General features: G+C 40.8%; 2 protein-coding genes across 5 annotated transcripts in view; one reads left to right on the forward strand and one right to left on the reverse strand.

The window, feature by feature from the left end:
• cntn3a.2 (contactin 3a, tandem duplicate 2) overlaps positions 1-12,970 on the reverse strand; it is a 70,524-nt gene that overhangs the window by 54,819 nt on the left and 2,735 nt on the right. The window lies entirely within an intron of this gene.
• LOC123974989 (neural cell adhesion molecule L1-like protein) overlaps positions 1-12,970 on the forward strand; it is a 79,284-nt gene that overhangs the window by 16,222 nt on the left and 50,092 nt on the right. The window contains exon 1 of one of the 4 annotated variants that reach the window (XM_046056074.1): positions 42-191. The exons of the other annotated variants lie outside the window; for them this stretch is intronic. The gene's annotated coding sequence lies outside the window, so the exon portion shown is untranslated. Of the gene's footprint in view, positions 1-41; positions 192-12,970 lie in introns of those variants that run through there. 4 annotated transcript variants of the gene reach the window in all.

A 12,970-nucleotide genomic window follows, 5' to 3' on the forward strand; every position in this document is an offset into this window, starting at 1 on the left:
AAAAAAAAAATAAGAGCCTGCTGGAGTTGTGATGTTTGTTACTCCATCAGCGCTCAGTCATATCGCGGACTAAAAGTTGCTTGCCATTACTTTTACATTTTGGACACGACAAGCTTCTCGTGAGGGAACTGAAGACGAAACGTCGATAGGTAGAAGACCCTTGTCATCACTCCGGTTGCCTCGTCTCATGGGTAAGCTGTACAACAAAAATGAACAGACTGCTATTTCAATTAGGTTTGTGACAAAAAAGAGCCATGCGTTGCCATAGCAGGCATATTGTGATACATTGCGGTGTCATAAAGTAAAAGCCACAGCACTTATCAGACAATCAAGTTGCTACAAGTTGAACGTCTTATTTATCAGATTAAATCAGGGGCAGTTCCCAGAATTTAGCGGTGAGCTGTCTGATCCTTGGTGCTCAGAGACAAAACATTGCTGGGTTTTGTAGTGAAAGTATAACCTCTTACAGTGAATGATATAAAAAAGTTAGAAACAAAAGGCCTGATTTTTATTTTGGCTATGCAGTGTCTGTGATGGAGATACAGTATGTTCACTATTGTGTAAAACATATCCCCATTAATATAATGTCATATGGCAGCTCTGTTGTATGATCATCTGTAATCTCTTTCATGTTTTCTGTAACCAGCATTGTGCATGGTGCTTACTAAGCAGAATTAACTTGTACATTATCCAAAATCGTTCAAGCAAATTATACATTTTCACCCCTCACTTTGATTCTGATTCTGAGATTATTTGTGACACATGATTTTTTTTAAAGGGGTCTAAAAGTTAAGCACCTCTCAAGAGCATTACAGAGTTTGTACCACTTTTCACTCCTGTAGCAAGCTGCGTTGATTACCGTTGAGATCTTATTCCTGTCCCTCATGCTGAGAAACATTTATCAATGCATTTCCTACAGCAGATTTAATTAGCGCGTCTACTCTCAACAGTTTTTTTGGGATTTTTGGAGCTGTTCTAAGTTGTCAGATTTACATGGTGATTTTGCTGTACACTGGCTTTCCAGCTCTTTCAAAAGTCAGCATTCTTACATGAATGCAAGTGGTTCATAGTGAGATCACATCTCTCTGTGTTCCTCTGTCTGGCCACTCAGAGAGTGAAGAGGAGCGGTGGTGGTGGGTAAGTTGCCCAGAGCATTGGCCACGCTCAGTCCTGTGAAGCCAGGCCTATTCAAGTCTCTGAAGCTTTGTCATAGCGAAATGGGTCGAGTCTCCCTCTTTGTGTGACCCAACTTGACTGAAATGTGGTAATTGGGAAATCCTGGGATCCTCGCTCCCCGTGGTGATGTTTGTGCCACGCTCTCAATAAATTCATTTACAGTACAACAAGTTGCTGCATGAGAAACAGGTCAGCTTTTAATTCAAACTTTGAAAAACATCCAGTTATGTGTTCATTCAGGCGTGGCGGGCTCTCTCTCAGATTCTCTCCTCTCTTCACATGTTATTCAGTCTTAAACGATGACAATGTACAGTATGCGATTTGATCATCAAAGTACCTGCTGATTAATTTTATGTCGATTGTTGCCGCTCTACTTGGATTCAAGAACTCAAAACGCACATTTCTCGCTCTGCTTTCTTCTCTTTCTCTAAGAAACATTGTATCACGCAGGCTGTTTTGAATAAAAGGTTCTCCACAAATATGGAGTGAACCTTCCAAATCCACAGCTCACCGGCATTTTCTGGTTTATTAGAGGCAGAGAAAGGATGATAAATTCTAAATGTCAGATGGTGAGTGGTTTGTCTGAGTGCACTTCTTATGAAGCAAGCACTTGAATGCAAACTGACAGTGGATTCACGCTGGAAATGTCATAAAGCTTTGACACCGTGAAATGGAAATCCAAACTTTCTAAAGCAAATAGCTCCCCAGTGGTAACAATGACAGAACATAAATGTATTAAGTGTCTCAGTAAATCACCTCCTACTACTTTTTCAGAGGCTGTGCACACCATCACCCTGGGACAGGAATATCCAGCATGTGTTGCCACATGCCAAGCATGCTGTCTCCACCTATCTACTCTGCTTACCAGAGAAAAAGAAGCGATAATAGCCTCTCAGCAACCTCTGTAATTGCATAATTGGAGCCTGTCAGAAAGGTTTGACAATATCCACTCAGTTCTGCAGTTCTTGGTCAAACCCTGGCTTTACAGAAGTGGTAAACTGACAAAAACACTTCCAAAACTTCAGAGTTTGTAGAATAAAGATTATATTATTACTGTATTATTATGAAATGTTGTATGTAGCCTATTTATGACACACTCTGCTATTGCATCATGCATCGAATGGGTATGAAATGCTGTCAAATGTGTCGTGACAGAACAGAGTTTGTTTAGCTGCTGTCAGCATCTGAGCAGCTCATTGTTATCCATTAGGAGCAGCTAGTGCAGAGTAAGAGCCTTACCAGGCAGGGGGTGGCTTTCTTAGCCACTTAATCAGTGTGGTGGTGAAGAGTAAAACTCCATGCCAGTCACTTGTAGTTAGCAACATTAAGGTAGAGTTGGTAGAGTAAGATAACCTAATAATCTTATTTAGTGGTAGAATAAACTGTTTAGGTCGCAAATAACTTTGCCCTTCTGCCGCTTCCAGAGGGATTTCAGATGGTTAAATGTGTGCATTTGTTGTTATCTAATTCTGAGAGCCGCTAGGATATCTGTGTTGGAACGTTATTGGCAAGGCAGACACAGTTAGGGATTCTTTAAATTAAAAAATCGGAAGGGAGGCAAACACACATACAAATGCTATAAAGACATTAAGTCATAACATCAGACCAGTAGTTAGCTGCTTATAAAACAATTTAAGGCTTTTCATCTGGGAAAAATATAAAGGTTGTTAAAGGTTCAGTGTGTAAGTTCTAGTGACATCTAGTGATGAGGGTTGCGAATTGCACCCCCCCCCCCCCCCCCCCCCCCCCCGCCTGTGAAAGTAAAAAAATACATATTTGTGTTCACAGTGGGAAGTAATATAAAGTTGTTTTAATGCAAATTCGGAAAGTATTTATTATTGGTCACTTGATAGGCACACGGTCTTGTTATATATCACCATTAGCAGCACCAGGGCAGTAAAATGTGAAGTTTAGCTGCTGATCTGAGCTTCTCTGCTGTTACAGTTTCATTACCAATAATATTAATCAGCTGTTTGTCTCAGGAAGGTAAGGGCACATTTCTGTCCATGTAACAAAGCCATAACAGAGACTGCCAGCGCTGTAAAAGTTTAGCTGGCTGATCTGAGCTTGATGCTGGAAGCTGCCGTTTTATTGCCAATTAGCGATCAGCTGATTCTCCCAAACATAACATACAAAAAGCCTAAACAGAGTGCTGGAGAGAGAGAGAGAGAGAGAGAGAGAGAGAGAGAGAGAGAGAGAGAGAGCGAGCGAGAGAGAGAGAGAGAGTCACTACATGAAATTAATCCAACTAACATAACACCACAAGCCAAAACACAGTGCTGGAGAATAAACCAATCCAACTAACAAAAAACGTTTTTCTACCAGTCAGTAAAAGTTTAGCTGGCTGATGCTCTAAGCTAAAGTTACAGTTTTATTGCCAATTAACGTTACTGATCAGCTGATTGTCTCGCTAACGCAACTGGCAAAGCCAAACCACAGGCTGGAGAATAAGGCGACATGAAATTAATCCATATTTCACACCACTGACAGGGGAAACATGTCACGGCTCTCTGTGATTATGGCCAGCTTCTAGCTAAAGCTATCAAACAACAGTTTTCATTTGCATCGCTAAAGTCTGACAAACAATGTTAATTACCTGTCCAGCAGAAAACAGACAACTTCAGCACCGCTTTGAAAACATCTGTCCTACATTAAGGTTATAGCCTACCATCTGTGAAAATCCACAAAATCCATGATTTCTGCCGTCAGCTGTCTTTCCCGACTCCGTCTGGCTGTCAGCTCTTGTGCTAAATAACACATGTGCTCCTTCTTTTGTCCAAATGTCACTTCTCTTCTTACTTCTAATAAACCAGAAGACTACTTGGAGACTGTATATTACTATTAATATTATTATTATTCCCTCTTCTTCTTCTTTGTATGTATTCAATGTAGTGATGGGCGTCTACACTACCGGAATTACACAAGCAGAAGAAGAACGCCGTGATGACGAAACGCGCTCTGTAGGGATGTTTGTTTGTTGACAGCTACGGTAGAAACATGTCAACAAAATACAGCGACCTCCACAGCAGGGGGTGCTTGCCCATTATGTAAGGTCTTTACACACCACTGAAAACATAGTTATGGATCTGATATTGCATTTCTGTCAATAGAGCCTCAGAAATATTACACACTGGATCTTTAAGTTATACAATGCTAAATGATGTGCAGTAGGAACAACAACTGTGTAAATGAACAACAGACACTACAATTTCATTCATTCATTCATAAATTACCACAACCAATTTAAGAAATTGTCAGTGGGAAACAAATAGACTGCTTGAAAATACATGGCAAAGGCTGCAAAACATCTCTTATTCCTGAAGCAAAGAATCACTTGTATGTTGACAAGTGAAATGGGATTGTTTTTGCTTTTCTAGAGAAGGTCCATAATCACGCATTTTACATATCAATAGACTCGGAGAAAGCATTCATGCGAATGAACTGTTTAAGTGCTGTTTAAGAAGATAATCTGACAATCCTGCATAGATGAATACATTTAGCAGGAATATAAGAATTGAGAATATAAGTCACAACAGTAACAACAGAAGTCAGAAACATGATCTTTGCATGTTTAAATGATGTTTTGTGCAAATTGAAATTGTCTGGTCCAGTCTTCAGTACCACAGTGCCGTCCATCTTCTGCAACCAGCCCTCAATATAAAACTAATGAATAGGAAGAATCTAAAGGAGAATTTTTATGTTTGATAAAGAATGGCAGGTGGTTCTGCTGTGCCTTTCCCATGGCCTTTCCTGCAGTGGGTATTAGTTTGTGTAGTAACTCCCTGCTTCTTCTCCATAAAAGGACATGCAGGACTCCCTACCCGGCTTCGCGCTCAATAATTTAATGATGCTTGGTTGGCTTTGATCAGAAGATGACCATGAAAGAGAAACTAAACGGGTTGAGCACTGATGTGTGTATTTGGTGACGGAATTCATTGCACTTCAGGGACGGCCAGTCCACATTTGGAATGCTTGTGAAACATTTACTGGAGTCACTGACACAGGAACTCACCACTGTCAACACTGTGGTTTAAAATAGAGGTGTCTCTGTCAGAAATTGATTGTGTCTTCAGACTGTGTGTTTTGTCTGCCTTGTTTTGCCTTTGTTGACAGATTTGTTAGCATGAAACTTTCACCCATGATGAGATAAAGCCTGCATCCTGTGGAAATTTCTTTAAAATTCCCAGTACATGTTTTCAAGCATAGATACCAGTAGTCTTGTTACCATGGTGTCTGGCTTTCTGCCTCCCAGCTCTGGTGCTTCCTAACAACTAAGAGCAAAGGTCATAACCACTCCAACCGACATCTGTTTAGTGAAATAAAAGCCTCACACAGCGGGCACAAATAACTTTGCACCCTGTCTCAGTAGGAGCAACTGAAGTTTCTCCAGCGAGCACAAGAGAAGCAGGATGATCTGGTTTTGAAGGTGGTCATGTATACCATCCTCAGCCTCCTTCCGACCCCCCCACCCCCGTGCTGCACTTTCAGAAACTTTTGCACAAGTTCAACTGACAATAGGCTGCATTCCTCCTAGTGATGAGGAACATGGTTTGCTGGCACTTGAAATGCTCTTCACAGCATTCATCTGGACTCTTGCTTTTGAACAGTGAAGGTGCCTCTTTCGGGACAAATGCTCACTTTGAGAGAGAAATACAAAAATAAGTTGTGGCATATACAGCACATCGCCTTGTTGAAAATGACAGCGTGTCCCAGTTACCAGACTATGAAGTAAATATACTCTCCGCGTGTGGTCGACTCCCACTGATTTCTCAGTGGATCATTGCAAACTCTGTTTTGTTTTGTTCCTGGAACCTGTAGAGAAGGGGCAACTTTAGGCCTGTTCAAAATCATGGCATGTCACACAATCGTCACTAAATCTGACTGTACGCAGGCATATGTGCGTGTAAACAATGATAAGAGGTCTCCTGTGTTTGACAGGAGTAAAGAATTTGGCTATGATACATGTTCATTCATGTTCCCTTCCTCCCGTGCTTTAAGGCTGTGACGATCTATATGAGCCACAACAGGTCCCCACCAAAGAGTTGGCTCAAAACATGTCTCTTTTAGTTTTCTGCTATGTTGTATTACTTGGTTTTTCAGTAATGCATAAAGTGGACAGTTGTACATCATGCCACCAAAAGTGGATTATTAATCATTTATTGGTGTGGATTTGGATTGTTAAGTACACAAATCTTGAATATACAAGGTACAAGGTAGTGTATTTTTTCATTATACAACACAAGTTTGTAGTCCTATCCTGCTACACACAGAACTTAACAGATAATTTAATTGGCTATATACAATTATTTATATACAAAGGCTAGGCTATATACACACATACGTATACACCCAGAACATTTCACAGTGCACTTTTTTGAATTTGTGTCTGAGGAGAATGTAAACAGCAGCAACAAGATGATAATATGTTGTTCACATTGAAAAGTCTGACATTTGGGAAACAGTGTCCATCTTGACTGTGTTGAGCACCAGTTCACCTCCTCTCATCATGCTGGAGTCTTGCGCTGCCTGCTCGGAGCAACACGAGTCCCATTTTTTCCAGACTGGACCTTTAGGAGCAGAATTAAGTTCAAGCTGGGCCAACAAGGCTTCTATCCAGGCTCTCTTTCCTCTCTTCTGAGTGATTACCACACCCTCCGTGGTGCCTGGTTCGGCTGATCTGGCTGGTGCGTCGTGGTGCGCTGCTCTTTAATCCAATAACCCCGTCTTCCTTTTCCAATGACAGTATTTCTATCATAGGTAATATAGAGCTGCAACTAACAATGATTTCATCATCAATTAATCGGCGGATTATTTTCTCCGATAAATGTTTTGTCTATAAAATGTATAAAATGCCTGTTATAAGGCATATTGTTTTGTCCAACCAACCGTCAAAAATCCCAAAGATATTCAGTTAACTATGTATGTATGAAAAAGAAAATCCTCTCATTTTAGAGGCTGGAACTGACAAATGTTTGGCATTTTTGACTAAAACCATTATTCCATTATCTTAAAAGTTTGATGTAAGTCGACTAGTCGATTAATTGACTAAGCTTTGTTGGTCTACTTGAATCATCAAACTAAAGTGCAGAAAGTGTAGTCATGCACAAGATATGATTTAATTAATTAAAACACGTTGAAAATATTATCTTAGTGGCTTCTTTTATAACCGTTAGAAGCAGCAGCCTTTTTAATGCTCAAAGTTTCACCCCTATGGTGAGCACATCACGCAAGTGTTGTACAAGCTTGTTTGAATTCCTACAGCGTGTCATGGTAATATATGTTGTTTTATCTTTATCATATTTTCCCCAGGGCTCTGAAATCCTTCGTTCTACTTTTGTAGCACACCATGTGAGGATTAACGTTGACCCTTGCACTCAGTGCAATGATTTTGGTCATCTACTGCTGGTATTCCTAACAACGGGCTCTGAACTGAATGTCTGTCTTTTCCTACTGCTGGAATTTGATTCATATGCTAATGAGATGAATTCCCATGGATTTCTCTCTCCTGTGCCGTAGATATCACCTCCAACACTCGATGCCTCCCCCACTCGCTTTCTGTCAGTTTTTGTCTCTCTCGCGCTCCCTAACATTCATGCTCTCTCTGGGTCACAAACTTGCTCACAGTAATCTTCTATATGGTAGTATGCAGTTCTGCCTTTGTCAGGTCGTGGAGAGGTTCCGGCAAATCAGCATACATCTCTCTGTTTGTCTGAAATGCTTCTTTCCAGTGAATAGAAATCCCTCAGATAAACATTTGGCTTTGGCTAACTTGAATTTCTGACTTTCTTATGGAAAGATTCTTCACATCAAAGTGGAAAAATTGTTTATTTTGTTACTTTATTAATAAAAGGACTGTAACTAAAATTATACCATGGCCCTATACAAGGACATGTGAACAAAATCAATCTGTGTTTACAGGCAATAAGACGTGAGGCATCAGCAGGAGGAATGGGAAAACAGTGGGCTCAAGACACTCAGTATGCCTACGTGTGCTGCAAGCATTTCTTTTCAAACTGTAGAGGCTGAATATAACTAAACTATGCAGGGCCTGGTTTTGTTGTTTGCTAGTTTAATCATGATCTTACCTGGTGATTTGACTAAATAGTTGTAAATATCAGACTCATTTCTGGCTATTCAGTGGGATACTTTTTCCAAGAAAAGCAAGGTAAGGATAAGGGACACAGAGGTAGACTGACAATATTGAGTTTATCAATGTTTTCCTCGTTTCCTCTCTGATAGTAATTGAGCTCTAATAATCATTTAGCATGCTGAAATCTAAGGTTTTTAGCTGGCTTTAGGCATTTCCCCTACAGTGGGTGTTGCGCTCTGTCTCTGTGTTGAACCGCATATAACAATATAGCAGCAGTTCCTGTGTTTCCTTCTAAGTTACTTGTTAATTCTTATAGGTGAAATAAAAGTTAGGAGCAGAAGCCTTTTTAATGCTCAAGTAAAATGAACTACAAACATTTTTTTTCTGTGGTAAGTAACTATGGTATAATAGTGATAATGCACTCTTAGGTGTCTGTATATTAAAAATAATGGACTCCACCATTGTCCTGCACTGTTGTGAAAAAACTGTTGTGTTTTAGGCATAGACTGTTTATAAGAAGTAGATGTAGTTATTGTAACGTCACCCGTTGGTTTGTGGAATGCCATTTTGAAGCCCAGAGTTTGGCCGATGGGGCGCCGCTATGTTGAGTTTTTGCAACCAGCGGCACCGGACGTGACCATGTTTGGACGAGATGGTGGAGCTAATGGCCGTGTGTGGAGCTAGCTAGCTTGCTTAGCTAGTTGCATCTATAATTCACGTTAACTGTCACTTTAACAGGGCTGACAATTTTGTGTAGCGAACAACAATCTTAAAACTAAATGTACTCACCAGAGAAAGTGAACAGCCAACTCCTAATATGCTTTTTCAACGCCGCTGGTTAAATTTACACGGTGCCATGGGTACGAGTCGGCTCTAGCCTTATTGACAGGTCGCCATGGTAATGACTTGTCAATCATAGATAATCCCGCCCTGAAGCATACTCTGCTTTATGGTCTATTTTCCTAATTTACTAAATGAACATCATGTTGTATTAAAGAAGACATGAAACTAGTGATTAAGACCATACACTCATTAGGAAAGTGTTTACTGAGGTAATAATTCAGCTGAAAAGAAGAGTAATTTAAGCCTTATTTCTAATAGGCCAGACTTCTTTTTGCAATCAGAAGAGTCGCCCCCTGCTGGCCGTTCAATAGAATGCAGGTTTAAGGGACTTCCGCGTTTGCATCAGTTTGCTGACTGGAAGCTTCCCGCTTGGTTTTAGGACACCTCATCGTGTATCATTCCCTACATACACCCAGTGTCCACTTTATTAAGCACACCTGTACAGTCTAATGCAACTGTTCTGGCATAAAGTCTACTTTTATAATGTCTATAATGTTAAGTTTTTGTGACACTGTCATAAAGGTCTTTATTCATTTATATGAGTTAGCATTGGTGGAGCCCTCAAAAAAGTTTACCTTTCAAAAATAAAGCTATAAATAAACCACCAATGTTGCTATACTGTACTAGCTTCTAATTGTGTCTAAATGCCCTCACACCTGACAGTTTGTGTATGAGCACATTTTGTAAAAACAACCAAAAACATATTTCTCTGTATTTTCAACATTAGCTCTTTGACCAGCAGCTGCATGTTGGATGTTCAGTAAAACACAGCACACACACAGGACACAGAGTGGTAAGGACCATCCGTACCTATTTTTAGACCAAAAACACAATGATAAGCTGGTCGGTTCACTATGACAGAGTTTAGTGACAAATCAAATGCAGACCCAGTTTTCAAAAGACAAGACACAGAGTAAAACTCACATTACTGCCCAGACTGTTACATTGAAAAACATCTGACTTTCTTTTAGCTTTTGGAGGCATTTGATGACTGGTTACATTACAAATATTGGGGGACATGACTGATGAATACACACTTGATTGTACCTCCCTCTGCTTCTTACCATGAAGAAGAAGATATTACGACCAGGGTGTTTTCTGGTTGTAACAACCAAATGTTCTCCTTACTCCTAGCAGTACCTTTGTGTGAGAAAATCAGGTATTTGTTAGTCAGCAGTGTTGCCAGAGGGGGTGTTGCAATATCTGACTTGCCGTAAACAGGCTTCAGTTGATACTTGGCTTTGCATGTGAGACCAGCCACCCAGTTTAATCACAACCTGCCAAGATGTTCAGTGTCTGTGTTGAAACATTTATTAAGCTGACTGATGTTGTCACTTATTTGGCCCACCTGTTCACACACTGAAAGATGTCAAGCAGTGCATCAAATGCATACGGATTGATCCGGGCCACCATGTCCTTCAGAACATTTTTTTCTTTGTCAGTTTTCCTCCATAGACCAGCTCCCAAACTTCCGACCCAACACAGTGGAACCTCTAAAACACTCTTTAATGGACCCTTTCAATTGGGCACGCAGACCAGAATAAACACTTTCATTCATGGTGTTCCAAAAATGCTAATGAAGCGAGGTCCTGACACTTTCACAGGGGTACCCCTGTCATGGGCCTGTGTTAGACAGCAGTGAGGCTATCACTCACACGGGGTGATGCAAGGTACAACTCCTATCGTTGCTGTCCTAAAAGTAATTTAGACCTAGCAAGCTGATGAGTCTCCTCAAGCGGCATTGGCTAGGAGCCATAGCATTGATTTGAACTTTTTTTTAAGTTCAAGCCAGTTTAATAAATAAGCTGAAAAAGGAAAGTGGAGCAACTTCCCAGAAACAGCTTACGAAAGGCCTCAGCTGCCTTTAGTGCTGCAATAGTAGCTGTAATGCTTATATTAGCATGACCCTGGTGGTGTTTTTAGTTGACTTTTCTCTCAGTGATTGAGATAATATGACTTATAAATTATGTATCAGTGGTCTCTAATCGTCATTGTAGTTTTAAAGGCCAGGGCTTAATTCATTTCCCTTTTAATTCAATTTGATTTTGTGTTGTGAGTCCTTGTCAGAGCTTGCTTCACATGGAATGATGTGTAATGAATTGCTTTGAGGGTGCACATTAGGGTGACTCATGAGCCTTCATCTTTTGACATGTTGCAGCAGATGCTTCAAAACTCATTGAATGCCAGCTCATCATAAGTAGGCGGATAAGTAATTTATTTCTGATGGGTTTCTCACAAGTGAGATGCTTTGTAAATGCAGAATTTGCCAGATAAATTGGCTTTGCGGATTTTTTTCTCCCAAAGAACACACGGGTTATGAAGAGAATTTCAACAATTAACTATCAACACGTTATTTATCTTCATTTAGTTGTTAAGAAATATTTCACTTTTATTTATTTTTTGTAGAATGCTGTCATGTGTTTGACTGTGTATCATCATTACCCCATACACAATTAATTAAAATGAATTATTTTTTAATCCGCACATATTATGCGTGATGCCTACCCAGAACATCCTGAATGTTCTCTAAAGGTCCTCCAAATAACGTCCCCAAACCATATAAAGAACTCCTCATCGTGACTGTCTGGGAACGTTGTGGGAACATTACCAAGCAACATTCTTGACACCAGCAGGACGTTCTCAGAACGTTCTGGAAACATTGAATTTCTGAATTAAATATTGTCCCCTAAACGTTCCCAGAACGTCCTGAATGTTCCCTGAAGGTCCTCCAAATAACGTCCCCAAACTCTTTAAAGAACTCCACATCATGACTGTCTGGGAACGTTCTGGCAACGTTACCAGGTGACGTTCCTGACACCAGCGGGGATGTTGTCAGAATATTCTGGTAAAGTAAAATTTCTAGCTGGGTAGTTCACTCTACACAATTTTAAGCCAGATTTGCCGGTCAGAGAGCTGGGTGACCGGTGTCAGGCTGTGATCAGGGGTAAATTAGCGATCGATCGGCGGTCACAAGTCGTTATGTGTGAACTACTCAAAGACGCACCCCTGATGCTCCCTGATGCAGACGCCAGCCAGGAATATCGTGCATGCCAAATATGGAGGAGTCGGCCGACTCGACATCCACATCCAGCCAATGAGAGCAGGTAGCTGGCAGAGCAGGCACCCTCTTTTCTCTGCAAAACACTTTTTACTCACGTCCAGCTCTCTCTGTAGCACAGACAATCCCTGCTACCTGCGTGTGCTAATCCATTCTTTCACCCATATTCTTTTCCTTTATAATTACAAATTAACAAACAGCTTTTTCGTGTGTAGTATCTTGTCATTGCTCAATTTCACGTGTGTTTTCTTGACAAAACGTGGTTTGGAGACCAGCATCAGGTGACACAGCAGCTGTCAGCTCGTGTAGTGTGTGACCCCCCTGTCTACTATCAGTCACATAGTGTGAATGGCACAACAACTTCAATACTCCCGTCACAACACGACAAGTTGTGTAGTCTGAAGAGCATGGCGATTTGCCGACCCTGAAAGTAGTGTAGTGTGCACAAGCCTTAAATGTCACACACATGTAAGAGATTGGAATCCTGGCTCAGACTTTCAGACAAACAGATGTTAAGGTACAACTATTACTCGTTTTCTGACTTGTCTGAGGAGAAACTAGGTTGCAGGTGCAACCCATTTGAAGAAAGACCCAAATGTGTTTGACAGGAAAATTGCTCTTATCATTTTCTTTTTTCCTTTAGTCTGCCTAAGGCTTGAGCAATGGCATCCACAAACGAAAAAGTAGGATTGGAGAAGACCATGGGAGGGTGAGAGTCTTCACAATGGTGTTTGCATGCCTCAAGACCAGCCAGGTCTCGCCCTGAATTGAGGCTTCAGTATGTTCTGTGTCAGAGCCCTTTG

The sequence above is a fragment of the Micropterus dolomieu genome, linkage group LG08 (genome assembly GCF_021292245.1).
Source record: "Micropterus dolomieu isolate WLL.071019.BEF.003 ecotype Adirondacks linkage group LG08, ASM2129224v1, whole genome shotgun sequence".
Classification (NCBI taxonomy): domain Eukaryota; kingdom Metazoa; phylum Chordata; class Actinopteri; order Centrarchiformes; family Centrarchidae; genus Micropterus; species Micropterus dolomieu.